We start from the raw sequence: 18,429 nt of genomic DNA on the forward strand, positions 1-18,429 counted from the left end.
GAGGTTTATTTGGGAGAATGTTTAGTAGTTCCAAGTAGTAAAAATAAATAGTGCTTCCAGTGCTCTCCCCAGAACATTTTGACAGCCAGGTGGCATTAAGAGGTAGGCGGGTGGGGGCAGTGTAATACTTTGCAATAATATTGAAAAATTTTGGAGCTTATTGCCCACACCTGCCAGGACTGGTCAGGCTGGTGGTCAGTGGTTTAACACACACTGCTGGATGAAGTGCTCACATAATGCCTGCTCTAATAGGAGAAACAATGGTTTATTTCTCTGTTGGGGTCCAAGAGCTGGGTGGCATGTAAAAACAGCCGGGTGGAACACCTGGGAAATAGGTGCTGGAGAGAACACTGGAGCTTTCATTCTTCAGGCTTTATATTTCCATTTCATCAATGTTGTCTGTATGAGACTTTATTTATTTCAGGGTGTACTTCTGCAGATTTAACTAAGAGTAACGCCCTCTTTAACCCAGGTCCAGGGGCGGGCTGGCCCGGGGGGCAGGGGGGGGCAGCGCCCCCCCGGGCCGCTCGGTCAGACCGCTACTCAGGTGCGGCCGCGTCAGCGCACAGGCCGCGTCATCAATGACGCGGCCGCATCCCCTGTCATGTGATGCGGCCGCCTGTGTGCCCCCCGGGCTTCCCTCTCCCAGCCCACGCCTGCCCAGGTCCCGAACAGTTAGCAAAGAGTGTGACCTTTAACATGGTACTGCTACACAGCCACAACCAACTAAGGTTTAACAACAACGCTATAAGTTTCTTTATTGTGAGTTACTACCATATGTTGTCATCAATAATTGTCTCTATTGTCTCTATTCAATGCCATTATTGAATGCCATTTTTCACTTAATTTTCTCTTGCATTGATATTGATCATTGTCATTGTATGACATTCCATTCCATGGTTACACTGATCTTAACCTCTACATCCTTATCAGAGACTGATTTATATTTGCCTACTATGTATCAGGGTCCATAAGTTACACAGCCTTTCAATAATTGTGCCAATTGGCTTATGATACCTTTCCTGGTGTGTCACAAAACAATCTATACATGAAAATAAAAACACATATGTTGGACCGCAAGTTTTTGGCCATAATTTTACTCTTTAATTTGGCCCACAAAATTAAGGCCTAATCTAATTAAGGCAGCCAGTGCGCTTGTAAATTAAGTCAACTGAAGTTGAAAATTTCTATATATCTATTATCCAAATAAAAGAACACAACAATAAAATGTAATTAAAGGTATGCACACCACTTCAAATTAGTGTTAAGTCTCCCCTGAATAGCAAAGAGGGCCTGAGTCATTAAGGAATGTAAGGCAAAAAAGGAGCAAATGTTCTCCGGGACAAACCATGTTATAATGCAAGGGGTGCAAATTAGTTTATTATTTTGCGCATAAGTTATACTGGCTGTTCTTTCATATAGCACACAAATATTTGATGCTTTATTTTACACTGAGATTTACAGATGGTCTAGGACATGCCCTTACCTCAATTATAAATATGTTCCCACAATTTAAATTTACCTTCCCCCTCCAATGCAGCATGGTTTTGCTCAGGTGCAAAGTTACTCCTTTTTTATGCTTTGCTCTCCTTAATAACTCAGGCCCAGAGTGTCTAATTTGCAGCTTTAACTTGAAGTAGTAACAAAAAAAATTAAGTATTTGGAAGTCTTCATAAAATCTACCTATCATCTCTATTGTATCTTCATATGTTCTATCAAGTATACCAGTATACCCCCGAACCATACCCCCCCCCCCCCCAGCCGCTTCCCTCTTTTCTGCCCTAGCGCCTCTTGCAATTTCATTACTGCACAGGATCATAGCAGTAAAAATGAACATTATTTCCAAACTGGCTCTATGTATTCCAAACTCTCACTGCAAGACTCCAATACTCAATGTTTTTTAGGATTTTAGTCTCAATCCTTAGAACACCTATAACAGAGCTAAAAGAGCTTTCCTGACATCAAATGATAGTATCTGGCCTCCCATTTCACACAAATATGACTTAGTTTCGCTCTTGCCATCAAAATCTCTAGGTTAGATATTAAAAACTAAACTATTAAACTAAATATTTTAATGATATAACCCCATCAAAAATGACACACACCTATCTAGATTCCTCAGTACCCCCCATATGTATGCCTCTATTACCTCCCTGTCTCCTCCTCTGTGTTTGCTTCTCTGTTTGTGAGCCTATATCCCCCCATTTGTGATCCTGTCCTCCTCCACATGTGTGTGCGTGTGCGCATCTGTGTCTCCTCCACAGACAGGAATCGGAAAAACAGCTGAGAACGCCCCACCGCTGTCAAGTGCACAGATTGCTTTTGTAAAGATTGAAGGCCACTGAGTAAGTGTAGCCTAACGGGGTGAGAGCACCGCTACCGGTGTTCTACTATTGAGTATTTACTCTGCCTTTATGTTAAGGACATTTGGGAATATAGCCTGTCCCTAATTGCCTACTGGCTACATTATTTTTTTGTTTCTTCAGCTCTTTTCCTACATATGTCATCATGCTACTGGAGAGCTTTCTGGTTGATATTATCTGCATGATGAACTTCAATGAGAAATTCTAACAAGACAAGTGATCTGCATTTGGTTCAATCTATGTCCCCCTGGACTATACTGTTGTTGGTTGAAACATTTTATGGTATTCGCCTGTGATATACATATTTATCTTTGTCTAGTGGGACCTATTTGTATTATATGGCAGCAATCCATAGAGCGCGCTAAGAGGAAGTCATATCTACAATTATTTCCTCTTTGTGTGTGCCTTTCTTCCTCCATTTCTGTGTGTCTGTCTATAACTGTATTTGTATGTGCGCCTCTGTCTTCCCAACTGTATCTCTTTATCATCCTCCCTTGGTGTTTGCATTGTGTGTGTTCTGTCCTTTCTTTCTCCCCCTTTGTATCTGTCTCCCTTCACGTCTCTAATTGTAGCTATCCCCATCAACTTCTTTGGTTTTTTTTAAATACATTGTATATATTTTTTTAAAACAAATTCTACTTTCTGACAAGCCATCTCAAAGCCTGACCTGGCAAAGTGGTAAGGAAACCCTTATGGGTTTTGGCCAGTATCAAAGGTACAGATGACAACTGACAAGCTGCCCCAGCAAAAAAAATTGATAAATTGTGGTCATAAGGGATTTTTTTTATATCAATGATAATTTTTTTTTACACATCACCACAAAGGGGCTGTTCATGTTAATTGGTTGCTTACATCTTTCAAGTGGATCTCTTGCTTTTAACAGAATAGCTGTCTTGATAATGCTAGTTTAGTTTAGTAATATCAAACTAACTTTTGCTATGAAAATAGAAATAATCAATACATTTTTTTTTAAATGTAGTTCTTGTGACATGTCTTTTTTTAGTACAGTAAGAGACCTTAAAATATCAGAGGATATGCAAGTTCTCACATGGATAGGCTCTGCTCCTCAGGTGATAGGAGATATATATATATATATATATATATATATATATATATATATATATATATATATATATATATATATATTATTATTATTATTAAAGCAGACCAAGTATTGTGTTGGATTGAAAAAGGTGTGTAAATAGAAAGTTTATATTTTGCCCTCTGGGCATTTACAGCCTCACCCAAATGAGAGCCAGTGCAGAGGAAAGTGCAAGTGAGAGAGTGCATTACCCACCTATGCACCCCAGGACCACACAGTTTTCCCAAATTTCCCTGAAGAGTAGCCATCTTCCTAGAACGTTGTGGGGGTGGTGCTTTATCGCATCATTAAGCCCCGTCCCACTATGTAATGACATCACCGCGTCCCCTCCTGTCCTTGTCATATGGCCTCCCGGGAGTGGAGATTTTCAAAGTCGACAAGTAGGTGCAAAACTGCAGGCCCACAGCACAAATGGTGTTTTCTGACATAACAAGTATTTTTATTACCTGCATTTTATGGTGCAAAGAGTGCACAGATCTGCAGGCCAAAACAGTGATGCCTAAGGGGGGGAAAACTTGTGCATCTGCTGATAGAAGGACCAAGGCGAATTGGGACGTTCATTGGCAGAGTGTTGGCTAGTAGCTTTCATTTCTTTTAATTTTAATGTCACAATTGGGTTTCCATTGTTACAATTTATTACAAGCTATTAGAACAGGAAGATAGCATGCTTATATCAACAACTACAACAATTACAGATAACAAAAGGTGCATTTATTTGCTTGTCTTTGCTGTCCTAGGCCTAGAATATATCAGAAAATGTTATATAGTATTACTAGACATACATTCTCAGAGCACGGATACTAATACCTTTTCACAAAGAAATATTTTTAGTACACAAACAGGCATGGAGCACTATAGTTACAAATGAATATAAATAATATAAATATACATGTGTAGTATTGATACTGTCATGAACCTCGGAATGTAATAACATCCTGTGTCACCACATGGCCACTATCAGTTATAATAATAGGAGCCAGCTCTGTTGGTGCTTTGGGTGCTTGTACACTTACAGCCACTAAACTAAACATGCCTCTACATGGCATTTCTCAGTCCTTTGGGCAGTGTAACATGTTCCCCCTCAATTAATTTTTTTTTGCAGATGTTTCAAATGAGAGTACAAAAAAAGGTGTGTGGGGTGGAGATGTTAAAATGAGGGGGGGGGGGGTTACATAGTGTTGAAGGAACACAACAGTAGGTCATAAAACATAAATTCTCACACCCAAAGCAATGAGGTAGGTCTATAAAATAACAATTGCACAACTAAACTTCAAACCTCTTAAACTAGTATACATACAATTAGAACACTCTGGAAAATCAACCCTTATGCTCGAATAAGGACACAATTCCGGTGTTGTACAGACATATTTTCATTATTTGGAAATACATCTTTGCTGGCTCAGGTCTTATTTCCACATCCATAAGCCAATGAACAGCTAGCGAAGTCACCAATCAACTGCCCTAGAAGTGTGAGTAGAGGAGGTACAGGAGGTAAAGGATATTTTCTCTCCAGTTAATACCTCTACTGCACTGATTATCAGAGTCAGTACTTAAGCTCCATTATATCCCTTAGTATAGAATACTGTCTAGTCACTGCACTGTCACTGCAATGAACATGTCATAAGGACTCATGGAAACAGTGTGAAGAAAACTTTGATAGTTTCATAGTTTTCAATAGAAAATATAATAACAAAACTATACAGATTTCAATGTGCACAAATGAGCTTTATGTTTCTTGAGCCTATGCTATGCTGCCAATACATCTAATGGAAAAGACTTCTATGCGCCTTATAACACAGCATAACATGCCACATATAGTAAAACAATTGGCATGTTGTAGTTTTATGGTAGTCTATTTGTTTTTACTACATTCTCAAAACTCCTTTTTTCTTCTTTTTAGATTAGTGTTCTCTATGAGAGAATAATATATCCATTAAATATATATGGTATCATATTGCTATACACACATGCATCAGAAATCAAAATATTTTAAAGCATCCACACAAAAAACGTTTGATTGAAGAAACTCTTTAAATGCTTCAAACACAGAGTTATGATGTGGTTTTTCAAAATGTATTATAATTTATTATAATTATATAATTTATTATAATATAATTTATTGTATTCAAGAATACTAAAACACTCTCAGGTCTTTGCTTAGAGGTGGTTTTCTGAATTCCTACTGCATATTAGAGATGTGCGCTCCTTCTTGGGGACCGCCTCTGCTGCAAGTGTCAGGCAGTCCCCGTTACCCCAGGATTGGATGAAGCCCACCATGGGACAATGATTTTTCCGTCCTCCCTCCCACATAAATGTTTGCGAGTTCCCTAATTTAATTCAGAAGGGCAGCATTACGGCACAGAGCATATAAGGCTGCTATTAAATTGACCTTAGTCTCTCTCGGTCTGTGTGTGTCTATGTTAGGGAATTTAGATTGTAAGCTCCCAAGGGGTTGGGACTGATGTGAGTGAGTTCTCTGTACAGCGCTGCGGAATTAATGGTGCTCTATAAATAGCTGATGATGATATAAGGAAAACAAGGTAGGAAAGCCCTGCTCTTAGCTACCAACAATGTATTGTGTGCCTAATATTTGAATTGTTTATTATGGGTGCAGGCCACCTTCATCTATTTACTTTCCAAAATGTCTAACTCTATTTATTTCATACCACTGTCCATCCAATGACCTTTGCCTGTTAATTTAATTACAGCTGCGTGCCCCAGCTGCCTGTCATTAGCTGGGACACAGCAGCAGTGTGAGGCATCCTGATTGCCCTGGCGTCAAAGTGCATCCTTTTTTGGGGACTGCCTCTGCTGCAAGTCTTGTGCAGTCCCCATTACCACGGGGTTGGACCAAGCTTACCCTGGGGCAATGATTTTTCCGCCCTCCCTTCCACATAAATGGTTACGAGTCTCGTGGTTTGATTCAGAAGGGCAGCATTATGGCACAGATGTTCCTCACTCCAAGGACAATGCCATCTTTACTTGCACCATTTAACATTGTGCCCTCTCATCATCTTTTAAATGTCTACTAATGCCGCTGTCCGTACTTGTTCACAGTTGTCTTAATGAAGGATTTTGTAAATATGCCACCAGTTCATTTGCTTTCTCCAATTCAATTATAAAAATAACTAACCATACTTTACGGTTCTCTAACTCCATCATATAGCATAAATAATCATCCATCATATCACCATGTATTCTTTGCCAGGTATAAAATCTGTCCTGTTAGTATCTCAGAAAGTGGACTTTCAATTGCATTGTCAAGACGTGTTTTGGGCAACCAAATCTGCATCAATGTAAGTATTATACATACTGGCATATGTGGGAAGGACGACTATTTGCCTACCTGAACTGTCTCTTTTACATATTTCTTAAACATCACTAATAGAACATATAAATATAGTTGATATATATTCCATATTTATATATATATATGGGTCTTGGGGACCACATCTGCTGCAAGTCTTGGGTAGTCCCCTTTATCCCGGGGTTGGATGAAGCTTACCTCGGGGGAATCATTTTTCCTCTCTTCTCCCCATAAATACGAGTCCCCTGGTTTGATTCAGAAGGGCAGAATTAGGGCACAGAGCATATAAGTAAAACAAAGTATTGGAGGGCATGCTCTTGGCAACCAATGAATACTCTGGCAATGTATTGTGTGCCTAGTTTTTAAATTTTTGCAATAGGGGTGCAGGCAACATTCATCTCTCAGCATACTCCTTTATTTATATAGCGGCAATGAAATGAAAGTCATGCTCTTGGCAACCGATGATTGCTCTGGCAATGTATTGTGTGCCTAATTTTTGTAGTAGGGGTGCAGGCCACACTCATCTCTCACAACCTCATTTATTTATATAGCGTAAGCAAATTAGATAGAATTGAATAGATTGAAAAATAGAAAACATTAGAATGTATAGTGTTTTTGGAGGAGGGGTCCAGCAGCGTACTGACCCTCACAAACAGCCATCTTTAAATATAGATTTCTCTGAATGACCCTTCAAAAACATAAACGTATTGAAAAATAGAGAATATTAGAATACATAGCCTTTTTTTGGGGGGGGGGTCCAGCTGCATGCTGACCCTCACAAACAGCCTTCTTTAAATATAAATTTCACTGAAGGACCCTTCCAAAATATAAAAGTATTGAAAAATAGAAAATATTACAATATATAGCCTTCTTATTGGGTGTGCGACTGCTGCTGAAACTTTCAAGTTTAAAAGAAAGTTATCAGTTATTTTTGAGGATTTTGCTGCTAATAGTCAGACAGCAAAAGCACACTATTTTTCTATAGAGAAGAATATACTAGTTCGTTCAGAATGACACCTCTCTAACTCAGGACTTCATTTAGAGTTGGACGCAATATAAAACTGAAATTGTAAGTGTAAATTGCATCCCATAATTTACACAGTATTTAGAGTGACACAGATCTTTAGATCTGTACGACCTAGAATACTGTGAAATTTGCACAAATACGCCTCTTTATCTGCCTTATGGGCCAGCGTGCAAATGTATCATGCACAGCACCCTGTAAAGCAGATAATTAAATAAAACAAAATGTAAAAAAAATATAAAAAATGTTGTCGTCCCCCAAACAGCACCAGGGTTGGTTATGCTGTTTGGGATGGGGTGCACACCTTTTTATAAAATTAGATTTTTTTTTTTACATTGTTTTTTAATACATCAAGCTCTTTAGCACCAGCAGAAAGCACCCGCAAAAGATACGTCTCCCAGAGACCTATCTGTGGTAGCTTTCAACTCAAAGTAGCATGTAACATGTGTAAATTGCTAGGCTCATCCACTACCTGCCCGTTCCACCTCTCGAAGTGCAGAGAGGTGCAACGTCTCATTCGGAGTGCAAACTGAGACGGATTTAAAGGTACTTTTTGCGCTGAACAGAAGGACTTGCGTCCAACTCTAAATCAGGCCCTCAGTCTGTATATACTTAGGTGCTATTAGATATATGCAATGGAATGCATTAACAACAACCAGTAGTGACTAGTCTGTGTAAAGTGTAGTAAGATTGAACTTAAAATCAATTTATCAGCAAACTATTGTAGTTGACTATTTCCTACAGAACTGTTCGACAATAATGACAGGATTCTATTGCTTTCCTATGTCCCTGGTTCACCCTGAATGCTATTTTCAGAGTACCGCAGCTAACCTCCTCCTTACGAGCTGGCTGTTCTAAAATGTCACTTAAGAGAATGAGGGCAGACCATATATACAAAAGACGGCGATCCAAAACCCGCACGAGTTTTGCAAAAAAGAAATCATGGAAATTATATTTTGCCTCATTTTTAACATCTGAGTTTGTCAGGAGAAACTTAATCACGAGTCGGTTTCACTCGGATCCCCGATGTCAGATTTCGTCGGATTTCACATAATCCAAACCTCTCATCTCTACTGTATATGAAGCAGACTGTTGTCATCAGGTTTATATTATGAACTGACATTTACACCAAAAATTTGTTAACAATGCTAATGTATTAAACAAATAAACCAGTTGATACTGGGAGGCAGGGGAAATAAAAATCTAAGATTTTAAAAAAAAAAACAGCTTTCAAATTAACATAAAAAAAGGTGACTGTAGCTTTAATAATGTCTTAAAAAAAAAACATGACTTGAAAAAAGTGTTTAGATGAAATTTTAAATGTATGTGGCACAGTGGCCTAGTGGTCAGCACTTCTGCCTCACAGCACTGGGGTCATGAGTTTGACTCCCGACCATGTCCTTATCTGTGAGGAGTTTGTATGTTCTCCCCGTGTTTGCGTGAGTTTCCTCCGGGTGCTCCGGTTTCCTCCCACACTTCAAAAAAACATACTGGTAGGTTAATTGGCTGCTATCAAAATTGACCCTAGTCTCTCTCTATCTGTGTGTGTGTATGTTAGGGAATTTAGACTATAAGCTCCAATGGGGCAGGGACTGGTCTGAATGAGTTCTCTCTACAGCGCTGCAGAATTAGTGGCGCTATATAAATAACTGATGATGAGATAAAATTCCACACTCCTGTGAGTTCAGCAGCAGGATCATCTTTCAATTTGGCCACAAATAAATTTGAAGTCACTGTATAATAATTAGAGATGGGCGGGTCCGGTTCTCCGAGAACCGAACCCACCCGAACTTTGGGTATCCGAGTACCGAGCTGAGCAGCTCGGTACTCTCCCGCCAATTCCGAATCCAAATCGAGGCCGAACGTCATTGTGACGTCGTCGGATCTCGGGACTCGGTTCTCGCGATACTTCAACTTTATAAATACACGCCTCCACAGCAATCCATCGCCATTTGACAGAGGGAGAGAGCAGGGTGTAGTCATAGGCTAATTAGAGCAGGGACAGAGAAAGAATACAATATTGTTCTTGCAATTGCTCTAACCAAAATCGCTAGTGCAGAGAGGAGGATAGAGGTTTATTATTTTTTCTTCATATTTGGCACTCCCCAGCGCTTTTGGGTTGTCCCCCATAATTGTGCATTAATATTTCTGGCTGTCAAAAGTCATATCTGTCAGCAGTATCTACTCAATAAATGTTAGCACTCCTCAGTGTTTTTGGGGTGTCCTCTCTAATTGTGCATTAATATTTCTGGCTGTCAAAAGTCATATCTGTCAGCAGTATCTACTCAATAATTTTAAGCACTCCTCAGTGTTTTTGGGGTGTCCTCTCTAATTGTGCATTAATATTTCTGGCTGTCAAAAGTCATATCTGTCAGCAGTATCTACTCAATAATTTTAAGCACTCCTCAGTGTTTTTGGGGTGTCCTCTCTAATTGTGCATTAATATTTCTGGCTGTCAAAAGTCATATCTGTCAGCAGTATCTACTCAATAAATGTTAGCACTCCTCAGTGTTTTTGGGGTGTCCTCTCTAATTGTGCATTAATATTTCTGGCTGTCAAAAGTCATATCTGTCAGCAGTATCTACTCAATAAATTTTAGCACTCCTCAGTGTTTTTGGGGTGTCCTCCCTAATTGTGCATTAATATTTCTGGCTGTCAAAAGTCATATCTGTCAGCAGTATCTACTCAATAAATGTTAGCACTCCTCAGTGTTTTTGGGGTGTCCTCTCTAATTGTGCATTAATATTTCTGGCTGTCAAAAGTCATATCTGTCAGCAGTATCTACTCAATAATTTTAAGGACTCCTCAGTGTTTTTGGGGTGTCCTCTCTAATTGTGCATTAATATTTCTGGCTGTCAAAAGTCATATCTGTCAGCAGTATCTACTCAATAAATTTTAGCACTCCTCAGTGTTTTTGGGGTGTCCTCCCTAATTGTGCATTAATATTTCTGGCTGTCAAAAGTCATATCTGTCAGCAGTATCTACGCAATGGATTCAAAGCAGTCCACATATGATCTAAATGAGCAACCAGGTTCTGTCACCAGTCCTGATGTTAGTGTTCCCAGTACGTCATCTGGCCAAGGCGATGTCAAACAACAGAGTGTTTTCAAATTAGTGCAAAAAACAAAAACCAAAAAAAAATTTACTGTATTGAAGCGAAAAAGCAGTGTAACTGAGCAAAAGTTAAGTGACGATAAAAAAAAAATTGCAAGCATGCCATTCTACACACGCAGTGGCAAAGAGAGAATGAGGCCTTCACCTTTGGCTATTAGTGGCAGATCCCAAAAAGTTACCCAGCCTACAATTGGTGCACAACTACTGTTACGCGTCAAAGCCGAGCTGCAAGATAACAGTGAGGCATTACAGGAGAATATTTGCTCTGATTCACAAATGACAACAATCCCTGTGGAGAGTCCATCCAACAGTGGGATGTCTAATCGTGACCATTCTGTTAGTCTACCCATAAAGAAGGGCCCTTTCAGCAGTTCTGCTGATATGTGCCTGAACAGCCCGAGTGTAGCCGGTGATACACCAAGTGAGGATGACACTTTGTCTTTAGAAGAGGATGTGGGGGAGATTTGGGTATCCGACGATGAGGATGCGGTTGATTGTGTAAGTCCTGCAGCAGTGTGGCACCAGTGGGAGCAGTTCTGGCATGTGAGGTTCTGGCACCAATATGCACTTTCCAAACACAAGCAGGGATGACGCAGGGGGCAGACCACAACAGTTTGACATCTGGGCTGGTTTGAAGGATTTGTCAAAAAAATGTGTGACCTTGACCATAATTCCAACCAATCCTACTATTAACATGCAAAGGATGGTGGAGGGCCTATCAGGGATTAAACTGTATTTTTCATAATTTTCACTAATAATGTTTGGGTGTAATATACACCCAAAGACGAGTGCTCAATTGCTAAGAGTCATTGATGGAGAGGAAGACAAGCAGGCTTGTCTGTAGAATTTGCAGGCAAATTGTGCTGCGTTATATAGGTAACACCCAAAGAGAAGAGCTCCATTGCTCCATTGCTAATTGTAATTGCTGAAATAGAAATAATAGGGCTGACAGTCTTGGTCTAAATCTGCAGTTACATTTTATTGTACCATAGCTCACTGCGAAACTGGAGAGGTGGCAGGGTTTAGTGATAATCTTCCTCCAACAATACTAATTCATCCCAATATCCCAATATCATAGAAGTCTGTGTAGTATGATGTAATTGCTGATAATGGCCTTCCAAAGGGAATGACTAGTTGATTTTAGGGCAGAGCTGTCACGGTTTTTGGGCAATTCTTTTACAGCACAGCAAATATCAAAATGTTTAGCGGACTCATCTGCATCACCACTGGGTGTCTTGGGAAAGCAATTTCTTTTACTACAAGCAGTTGCCAGAGAAACTGAAGGAGAAGACGTCCCAACAAGATGTTGATAAGTCTGGGATCCTTGCAAAGAAAATTAAGTATTTCATCTACAATTAAAATATAGTTAGCACATTTACTTTGTTTTATTGCACACTATAATTTTATGTAGCACCTTTTCAAAATCTATTATTAAGGCAATCACTTGACTCAAGCTAACCGTGTCTGCACTTTCTTCACAGGTAACTACTTCGCTGGACTAAAGTATATTCCCCTCAAATGCTAATCTTCTTGCAGCTGCTGTATTCTCCTACATGCTGTTGCAGAAACCACAAATTGACCCTAAATGTTTATGGACACAAACAGCATCTCCTGCATGTCATTTTTCAAAAGTTCTGTAACACCAAGTTGATAGTGTGTGCAAAACAGGAAATGTGATGGAATTCAGCCCCGCTGTAATGCTGGACCAATATTGGGGTCGTAATCAGAAATGACATATCCTCAGGAGACTCCAAGCAGGATTAGCCATCTTTCAATGACATCCCTTAGTTTTTGGAACAGTTTGTCAGCTGTATGCCTCTTAGTGAAGCTGCTGATACACAGAGTAGCCTACTTCTCAAAAATGTGATGTACCTGGGTACATGCTGCTGCTGTCCATGCTGGGGAAGGCGAATGACCAACCCAGTGGGCTTTCACAATCATATAATATTTTGTTTGCCCAGTTACGCTTGTACACATATCTGTGGTTAAGTGTACAGTGGGTAGAATACCATTTTGTCACCCAATAATGACATTTTTAGTAAACTTTCGGTACAGGAGAGAATTAGCTTTTCTAGTAAAATGGTATAGTGATGACATTTGCTAACAGGGACATAACACCTCAATTAAATGTCTTAAACCAACTGTATTAATAGTGAACATTGGACGCAGATCTAACACTAGCATAGTACCCAGGGCGTCTGTGATCCGCTTTGCGACTGGGTGACAGGTTTCATTCTTGCTTCCTCTTGCAGAGGATTGTTTAACTGCCAATTGTTGGGGGGGAAGACTGCAGGTGCTGGGATGTAGATGAGAGAAGGGAGGTAGATTATGCTGGAATGCTTGTTGTTATTTTTTTTTTAACCGAAGTTTCTGATTTTCCCAACAGTTTTCCAATAACTCGCTGAAAAATGACGAAACATGGATGAGGATCCCAGATGGTTAAGGTCCCTACCTCTACTGAGTGTGGCTTTCAAAATGCTACAAATGGATAGACAACTCTTGCCAGGATTCGTGTAAAAATAATTCCACACTTAAGAGTGGATTTTTGGTCTTATGCCCAGGCATGACAATGGCCTTTTTGTTATCACTGGCAAGAACTGCAGCAATTTTTCTTTTCAAGTGTATGAAAATCATATTGTGACATAGGAGGTGTTCAAAATTGAATAAAAAATGACTGGAAATTAGTGTTACTGAGGTTAATAATAATGTAGCTACAAAATAATACCTAAATTATGTTATTTTAGCACCAATAAATGTAATTTTTATAACAAATTGCAAAACAAAACCAAACAAAACCAAAACCAAAACCAAAACACGCAATGGCGGTTTTGCAAAACCAAAACCAAAACCAAAACACAACGGTAATCCAGATCCAAAACCGAATCCAAAACCAAAACACGGGGGTCAGTGACCATCTCTAATAATAATGCATATAATACATTATAGTGTTTTCTTCCTTCAATGAAGTTGTTTAAAACTCCCCTCTTCCTCCTAGCAGTTTCATGAGGGTCCATCCCTGTGGTGTGGTGGAAACTGAGACAAGCTTTTTGTCATATTCCAGGGAATCTAAAATAATTAATTCCTGATTGCATGTCTATAAACATGGATGACAAACACAGAAAGAAGCTAGAATAAAAAAAAACAATGCTTTTTGTAAACACTGCATGAGGTCTTTTAAAATCCAATATATTTAAAAAATTGCAATCACCACATAGCCCTTATGTCCTTTTTTAGGCCATGTTTTAAGACATCCACCTAAAGATACATTGATAGATATGTCTGTGTGGAGTTTGTATGTTCTCCCTGTGTTTGTATGGGTTTCCTCCAGGTGCTCAGGTTTCCTCCCACACTCCAAAAACATACTGCTAGGTTAATTGGCTCCTATCAAAAATTGACCCTAGTCTCTGTCTGTCTGTGTCTGTGTGAGTGTGTGTCTATATTAGGGAATTTAGACTGTAAGCTCCAATGAGGCAGGGATTGATGTGAATGAGTTCTCTGTACAGCGCTGCGGAATTAGTGACGCTATATAAATAAATGATGATGATGATTATGATGATACATTTATATAGTAAACAAGGAAATTAACACTATTGTTTGCAAAATCAAAATGTGCACCAGATATTCTGACTATGCCTAATGACCCTGGATACTATATTTTTTCACCTATTAATATCTAAAGCAGTCATAGGCAATCTGATACACTTCAGGGACCACGTGGACAGCTCTTTAACTTTTAAAAGACCCACACATTAGCCTTAATCTCATTAATAAAAAAGACAATGCATTTAGATAAAGAAAGAGACACCTATCTGTCATAACATATCAGCAGGCATTTTAAACAAGTGTTACAAGCTTTAACAAACAACTCTAACAATTAAGAACAAAAGGGCTGGGGCCTTGGTGTCATCCTCAACTCTGTCCTCAGCTTCACACCTAGTTCCTTTCGTAGTCTTGTCCCCTCCTCCTCAGTAACAATGCCAAAATGTTACTCAGGAAGTAACTAAAACCTTGATCCACTTGCTCATTATTTCCCACCATGACCACTGTAACCTCCTCCTCACTGGCCTTCTCCTCAGCCTCCTTCCGCCTCAACAATCCATCCTGAATGCTGCAGCTGGACTAATTTTCCTCTCCCGCCAATCCTCATCCACTGCTCCACTCTGTAAATCGTTTCATTGGTTTCCCATTGCTTCTGGAATTCAGTTCAAACTCCTCATCCTCACCTGCAAGGCCCTCACTAACCCTTCTCCATCTACATCTCTAACTTCATCACATGATACACCCCAGCACGACCACTCTGTTACTCTGTTCCTCCTTTGACCCTCTCATAACCTCTTCCCACACCCATCTCTGAGCCTTCTCCCCAATTATGGATGGGACTTTTAGCCTCACCCTACCAGACTCTCCTCCAACCGTCATTTCTTCTAATGCTTTCCTACCTAGCCCCTCCTAGACACTCATGTCCACTCCCTCTACTTACTCCATTTAACACTTTCACTCATGTCCTGTTTGCACCTATTGTTTCTCATTACCCTAGAATGTAAACTCTCATGGGCAGGGTCCTCTCTACCCAATGACTCCTTTCTGTACACTTCATAGCACTCAGATGTTATGTCTTAAGCTGAATCTTCTACTGTTGGTTCACTCACAAGCACAGAATTCAGACCAGTGTCCGTAATAGCTCATGACTATCCATGTATGTGCCAATGTGCTTAATTGTATTCATGTATCTGTTAGTATATTTATTATCTTCATGTATGTCATATCTGTAAGATGTGTGTCATATCTGTAAGATGATTGCCGACACTACAGAATCTTTCCCCCCAAATGTACAAATACATTAGGGGTCAATACAGAGAGCTTTCATGGGAACTTTTTACCCCAAGGACCATACACAGGACACGTGGTCATCCCCTAAGGTTAGAGGAGAGGAAATTTCACAACCAGCAAAGGAAGGGGTTCTTTACAGTAAGGGCAGTCAAGATATGGAATTCATTGCCAGGGAAGGTTGTGATGGCAGATTCAATAGATATGTTTAAGAAAGGGTTAGACAAATTTTTAGCGGAAAGGTGTATCCAGGGATACGACCGTTAATTTAAAATGAAGGTTAGTAGTGGATATAGGGTAAAAATAGGACTGCAATATTGAGTCTGGGGGGATTTTCACAATTGAAACAGATTGGCGGTTGCTTACCCTGGATTCATTTCAAATATAAGTGCAGGATCACAGGAGATCCAAAACAGGTTGAACTTGATGGACTGGTGTCTTTTTTCAACCTCATCAACTATGTTACTATGTATGGTGCTCTGTAAATAAATGGTGATGATGATGATAGAAACTACTATGAAACTTTCTAACAGCATATCACATACAATGACAGACAGTTTTTTCAGCAAAAGACTTGAAACAATCAAACTAGGACTACACTTGTGACATTAGTAAACTTGTAACTTCAGGACAATTTCATATGCAACCTGAAAAAGTTACACTAAACCAGATGAGTTTTTCTGTTGGTTCAATGCCCATATTCTATATTACCTTTAAGAAGTCAGAAACAAGTGTAAATGGTCCTACTTGCAGTCACAATGATATTATGCTCAATTTTTGTTTTGACATTTGGAAATTCTCTCTGCGTAAATCCACTTTCATTAACACCACAGATGGTTTTAATTAACTTAATTTCAATACAAGTAACAGCACATTAAAATAACTAATTATTTTGATATACATGTGGAAGCAGGTCATGATAAGCTTCAAATTACTCACAAATCAAACTTACATAAGTGGATCCTATTTCTCACAGGTGGTATAAATCATACCAATACAAAGAAAGGAAAGCACTTTGGTGTAGATTAGCTTTTAGTTCTTTTCTTCTTTTTTTTTTTAAGTAAATTATTATTTTATTATTTGACACATGTATTTGTAATTCGAAGCCCCTTTTGCAAACTTTTCTCTACTAAGCAGCTCAATGCAATGCTTATAGACTTATATACATGTTGGTGTAATATGCATTTTTGTGAGTGTAAAATAAAACAACATCAAGTGTGAAGTGTGGTGGCTTTGCTTAAGAGCGGTCTCACATTCATCATTATCATCATCATCACCATCATGATTTATTTGTATAGCGCCAGCAGATTCCATAGTGCTTTACAATTGGGAGCAAACAGTAATAAAACAATACTGAGTAATACATACATAGAGAGGTAAGAGGGCCCTGCTCACAAGCTTACAATCTATGGGACAATGGTTTGATACACAAGGGTAAGTGCTACATCATATTGTACATTGGTCCAGCTAGAATGCAAAGGTTACAAAGTGTTTAGTGGACTGTATGATCAGTCACACAACTATGTTGGTCAAAGGGTTGTTGTCTTGTGTTAGGCGTGTAGAGGGTTGTAATAGGGCAAACTAGGGAGATTAAGATGGTGGTAGAGGAATATTATAAGCTTGTCTGAAGAGGGGTTTTCAGAGAACGCTTGAAGTTTTGAAGACTAGAGGAAAGTCTTGACATTCTGCACTATACCCACTCCCAGGCAGTTTCCTTTCTTCAGGCAGGGGAGCTGTGATGTAGGAAGAAGCTGCAGTGAGTATGAAGCAGAGTACGGAACAATACCACATTGTACATCGGCCATGCTGTTTTTCTATACTCTCTCCTCTAAAGTAATGACAACATTTTTAGTGACATTACTAAAGCAAGGTAGGCGATGACAATGTTTGCACCATGTACAGATACTTGAAAATTTCAAAGCGATTCAAAATTTGATAGCATTTCACTAGTTCAAAGGCCATGGACATGTTTGCAGTACAATCGGAAATAGACAACCCCCAATTTGAATTTGCGGTTGGAAAGTTAAGGGTCATTTTACCCGTTAAACATAAAACAACTGACTCTTGTGCGCTCTAACCTAAGTAGATATGTGAGTAGCTTTGAAAACCCCTGTTGCAACCTTACTCAAGGCCAATGCCAATCCGTGTGAAATCTAAAACAAACACAACACAATATAAGGTGCGCCAGGGTAGCCTAAATAAATATGGCAGATGACGTCTTGAAATAAAACAGTATTTTTTATCTAATTTAAGAGGTAACAATGACAAATGATAAAATTGCAAAGTAAAAATAATAGTGAATAATAATAACAAACAAATAGCTTGCACTATAATCACATTTCAATATTTCCAATAGAAAGATCTTAAAATCCAAAAATAGAGGATAAAATTCTTTAAATACAAGAAAATTGTACCAGGCGGGGTTGCCCACTATCCCGGTTCTTGTAAGTAGTTGCTACAGAACCCCTTCCGTTCACATTAGGACTGAGTAGGATAACCGCAGAGTAGTCATGGTGGGTCTTGAGGGCAAGAATGGATCATATGTCAATGTCATGATCTTCTATCTAGGAGACTCGTCCTCATCCCTTAAGTGAGCACTGAAAATTATGAAGGAGGCAGGATAGTATTCTGGACTGAGTACACAATTGTAACTATTCATGGTCCATCAATCACTGTATCTGAGCATGTGGTG

General features: G+C 39.2%; 1 protein-coding gene across 2 annotated transcripts in view; it reads right to left on the minus strand.

Moving 5' to 3' along the window:
- KSR2 (kinase suppressor of ras 2) overlaps window positions 1-18,429 on the minus strand; it is a 388,289-nt gene that overhangs the window by 351,919 nt on the left and 17,941 nt on the right. The window lies entirely within an intron of this gene.

The sequence above is a fragment of the Mixophyes fleayi genome, chromosome 1 (assembly GCF_038048845.1).
Source record: "Mixophyes fleayi isolate aMixFle1 chromosome 1, aMixFle1.hap1, whole genome shotgun sequence".
Classification (NCBI taxonomy): domain Eukaryota; kingdom Metazoa; phylum Chordata; class Amphibia; order Anura; family Limnodynastidae; genus Mixophyes; species Mixophyes fleayi.